The 5,041-nt window shown below is 42.0% G+C and overlaps 1 long non-coding RNA gene across 1 annotated transcript; it reads left to right on the top strand.

Moving 5' to 3' along the window:
- Positions 1 to 2,781: 2,781 nt before the first annotated feature.
- Positions 2,782 to 3,495, top strand: LOC310893362. Its single transcript, XR_014578934.1, has 2 exons — positions 2,782 to 2,873; positions 3,182 to 3,495. It is a non-coding gene; the product is annotated as an uncharacterized lncRNA (long non-coding RNA).
- The last annotated feature ends 1,546 nt before the right edge of the window (positions 3,496 to 5,041 follow it).

Below are 5,041 nucleotides of genomic sequence, written 5' to 3'. Positions count from 1 at the left end.
TCTCCAGGGAAAAAGGTTTCCTTTATTTTGCCTCAGTTGTTTTGAAACCTAGCCTATGGATCTAGAACTGTGGTCCAGAGCTGTCTGATCTCAGGCTGGGGAATGGGTTCATCTCCTTTTATCTCTGTGATTTATAGTGTTGTGTTGCAAGGACAATAAAGTGTTATTACAATTCAGTGTGTGTTACTTCTCTCTAAGGAAAGGGCAACCTATTAGGAAAAAGGCACAAAACCCAATGTAATTTGAAAATAACACAGCATAACTGATATTTCTTTAGAACAGGCTTATATGGAAGGCAACCAGAGGTTAATTGTGCAAAATAATATTACTGCACATCCAAATGCCATTTCTAAATGTTATAGTACATTAAAGTATACTGCAGTGAATTAATAGTCCTAACAGTGATGATAAGCATCAGTGGACTTGAGGAGGTATCCTGCAGCTGCTTTCTGTCAAATATAAGTAATATTAAGGAAACAAGTATATGACTGCTTTTGATCAGAGTTAATGAGACATTAACAGTGAACAAAAAGACTTTAAAACAAAACTTCCTTATTATATTTAAGCAAAATATTGCTAAACGCTTTTCCTGTAGTGACAGAGCTGGAGGGACTCTATGAAGGAATTTGCCAAGCCAGTGTAAAGTACGTGTTGCTTTCCCATTCGAGGTGTTGCTAATGGGGCTAGCTCATGCCAAGCAAATTTCCATCCAGCCTCGGTTGGTGCAGCCTGATGATCTCTGCACACTTTGCCATCACTGTCGATGCTGGGTGTTGGTGCAGCATTCCCAGGAAGTCTGGCCTCCCTTCCAAGACGAGTAGTCAGCGAAAGTCAACTCAGTGCAGCCATGGGTGGACAAATAACTCTAGCCAATGTCCACATCAGACTAGTGGCTTTCAAGTACTGAGGCGTTAAGAGAAACAGTGTAGGAAATGGTGGCTGAGTGTCTGTCCTCAGAGCCCTGTACCTTTCAATGTCTGCTGGCTGGCAGCGCTGGAGGTCATCTATAAAGAAAGCTCTTCAGTGCAGCAGAAGGGTAAGTGGACTTTCATGTGAAATTTTCTACGGTAGCCAGAGGATTTGGAGGCCTTTTATCTATGTCTTTTCAGTAAGTGTAGGGTACGGTCTCTGCTTTTGAAAAGTCTCCCCTGGAAAGGCTGCAGAAAGGCATTGGAAATTTTGTCACTCATGGCTCTTCCATGGCCACAACGCTTATCACTGCTGGGCAGATCTGAGGGAAAAACAGAGGCAAAAGGCTCCTAATGTGCTGTGTACTGTTTCAGGATATGTGAGGTTTTATTTATAGACCACATCTGCAGAAACCCAGATTGCAAGCCTACCAGCAAAGGCAGCACTGTCCCAGGTGTGGATTGGAGTTACCTGTTCTGAAATTTGGATGAAGATTCTGGAGATAATGAATAGAAGGGACACATTGCTATTTACTGCAGGAATAACAAGTTCTGCTGTGAAAAAACAAACAAACAAAAAAACACCATCACCAACAAACAAATGAAACACTCCAACCCTCTGAAGATTAGCGCACAAGTTACCATTGAATGATTGTAGGAAGAAACTTAAATTTCTCTGAGTTTGTCTTGCGTTTGTCTTCAGGACAGAGCTCTCAAGTAACGAAGCACAGCAACTTCCTCAGACTTTCATGTGTGTGTTGATCTATTATCGCCTTAAGCAAAAAGGTACAGCATAAAGCAAAGTAAATAGCTGCATTACAATGCAATGCACACTCTGGAGCATTGTAATTGTAGACATAATTGTAACAGCAGGTCTGTGTTGTCCAGCTAAATAGAGATCTGCAATTCAGACCATGCAGAATGTAGCGCGGTTTGCACCTCTCGGTAGCACAAATCTAAGGTGAGAATTTCACTCTCACTATGTCCACATTGCAACTTTCTTTGCTGTGAGGTATTGCCATCAACTGCAAGGATAAGCTCCTACATCAATTCAGTGCTAATAGGACTCCATGGATGTCATTGCCCAAGTGTCTCACCAATTAAAGTTTTTAACTTAGTCAGTCCAGCATAAATATTCTTTAATACCAATTAACACCATCCATTCATCATTGTGATAGTTTTATGATTATGCCAGCTTTTGCAGACCTTGGAATACACAGTGTGAGGGGAAAAGCCCACAGCCTGAACGAAACATCTTGTTGTTGAAATAGCATCCTGACATTTTTATGTGTAATGTAATATCAGAGAATGAATGAATGCTCCAGGATAGATGTTCAATTAAATCTCTTGTTTTCATTCCTGAAAGACCACCACCATACGTTTTAGATTTCTCTGCTCTACTACATTATTAGGAGCAAAATATATTATTAAGATTATTTAAAGAAGGCATCTCTTCCCTTTAAGGTATTGGCAGTACTTGGGGGTATTATTTCAACCCCGTTATGTTACTTCCCCCAAACAAGGTTGTAATTACAGAGTAAAGGCGAAAACCAGATTTATAGTTTGAGGAGAGTGAAGGCAATAATCCTAACAAATTGAGGACAGAGCCTAATAAAAAACAGTTATGATTTTTGCCTTGTCCCTGACTATGTAATTTCCTTGTTCTATCTGTGGGAGGACACACATTGCCTGAGCTACTCCTGAGGCTCTCCAAAGTCATCCTTCACTCTTACATTTCAGCAGCAAGCACTTACAGCAAACTTTCATTCCATCTAACAGCTGTGTATTACCTAAGAAACCTCAGCTGCAGGATTGTTCCATGTGATTCTTGGGACATAAAAATGATTGTTTTTCATTGAAATGTTCTGGTCCAATTTGACCCACAGAGACCAGCAGATAGCGAGTGTCTGACATAAAGGGTTTTCAGATGACAGGGGGAAAGGACTGGGAATTAGGAGGCTGAGGGTATTAGTTCTTGCTTTGCTACTGGCTGCCTGCATGACCTTGGCCAAACTGCTTCCTCTCACACATTTCCCTTCCCCTGCTCTCTCGACTTGATTTGCAAGCTTTCCAGTTTTGTTTTCACAGGCGGTGGCACAGTGCAATTCCACCTAGGAAAGGGCACATTTACAAAACCAGGCAGTCTTTCTCTCTCTCATTAACTTCAGCAGTCTCGTGTTGTCATGGGGTTTCACGGGGCTTGTTTTGTTTTTTCCTAAAAAGGGATGAAGATCCAGCACATCAGCAGCTGAAACTGTACCTTTTTTTTTCAGGAGAAAGTAATTTTCTGGGTTTTGAGCCCACTCCCTCCTTCCCCCTGCTAACTGCAAGCACAGGGAGGTGCCTGTGGAAGGGATGCTCACAGCCCCAGCACAGACAGCTGGAAATAGCCGGTGCTCCTCCTGCCCCACACCAAGAGAGCAGGCACGTCCCCTGGCTTTAGGAAAGACTATGGACATGGCTCAGATGTATTCAGACATGAATTTGGTGGAAGGACTGCAAGCGAGATAAGAAAACAGCAGAGATGCGAAGGCTCCCTCATGCCTAGATTACACTGGGATGTGTATCCAGATAATTTTTTGGCCTGCTGCGGTCATTACCACATTTTGAGGACTTGAGTAATTTTCCTCCATCACCGGATTGATTGAAGCGGGATGATTTCTTCTGCCTTTCCCAGAAAGGGTCACTAGAAAGGGTAAGTTCAGGCTGGCCCATTTCAGCAGGTGACAAAAAGCCACTTCAGACACTTATCTGATGAGGAATCTGACACCCTGCTTGGTAAAGCCAAATCAGCTGAGAGTGCAGTGAGAAGCTGAGACTCCTGTAAGGACACAGGCCTTAGATCTCTCCTTCTCCTGGCCTCTAGTCCTTGGTTGATAGGAGAGCCCCGGGATTAGGCTGGGGAGCAGCCGTGGAAAGGAGCAAGGGAGGAGATCCGTGTAGGGCAGGGAGGCGGTGGCAGGGAAGGAGGAACCAGCCTTCCTGCAGGTGGAAGCAATTAGGGAAGAAACCGTGCCCTCTCCTGTGCAAGTTATTAACAGCTGTTCCCAGGTGGTTTTTTAATTAATAAAATTGTGGCCTAATTATGCCACCTCACTTGGATTTTGTTTTACTTTCTATGCTTCTGGGACAAGAAGCAAAATATATTCAGGAGAAAAGAGAAGATGGTTTTGGAGACAAACATCCATGGCATTTTTTAAGACATATTAACCAATATACTAGCATGGGAAAGCATTCAAAATGACTACAACAAGGAAATGGAGACTGGCAAAAAGAGAAGAAATGTAGTGAAAGGAAGAACAGAGCAATGCAGAAGAAATGAACAACAGCGTGCATCTTCTCACCATATAAAGAAAAAAATTACTGTCAAATATTGTGCATAACATGTACAAACAATTAGTATTTGCTAAATCCTGTGCAGAAACATGAAGGGTATAGAAATGTCTGCCAATGTGTCCTTTCCTGAAAAATCCAGCCAGCCAGGGCAAGGTTATAGAGGCAGCATCATGCGATCGTGCTCTCCAGAGGCCGGTTGTCTCCTGTCATATCCTCTAGTGTAACCAGAAGACCTCAAAAAAATGTGGCTTCTTTGTTCTCAGCTGCGTAGCACACAGGCCTGCACTCATAAAGAATCATTCCAAACAGTCCTACTATAGCCTCAGTGGAGTCTGAAGCTGAGAAGGCTCAAAAACATTGCAGGCTGATGATCTCTTGTTGTTCTTTTTTTTTTTTTCTTCATTTTATTTATTTTTAGTTTGCAGCATGCTTTTTAAAAGCCTTGTGTTACTATGGTTATAATGGTGTTGGTCAAAGGATGTAGGCAAGCTAAAATTTGCAGGTCTTTACTGGAAAAACTAATATAGAAGGGAAAAGAAGATAATCTTCCTGGCACACAAGACCTTCCTGTCTACTTTTTCCATCTATACTGGTTGGTCTAATAAAAGGTGTTACTCCCACATACAGACCTTATCTTGCCTGCGAAAAGATTGTAATTCATTTACCTTTGTAAAGGCCTCATAATTCTATTTGTTTAATGTTGCAACAATCCTGAACAATGTGCTCGTATATTTGATAGTCTACATTTGAAGCACTAAAGGTAATTTTTGACATAACTCACTCAGCCTTTTTTTTTT

Source organism: Anser anser (genome assembly GCF_964211835.1).
Source record: "Anser anser genome assembly, chromosome: 2".
In the NCBI taxonomy this organism is placed as follows: Eukaryota; Metazoa; Chordata; class Aves; order Anseriformes; family Anatidae; genus Anser; species Anser anser.
Note: the sequence above shows the minus strand (reverse complement) of the source record. Positions and strands in the feature narration are given on the sequence as shown.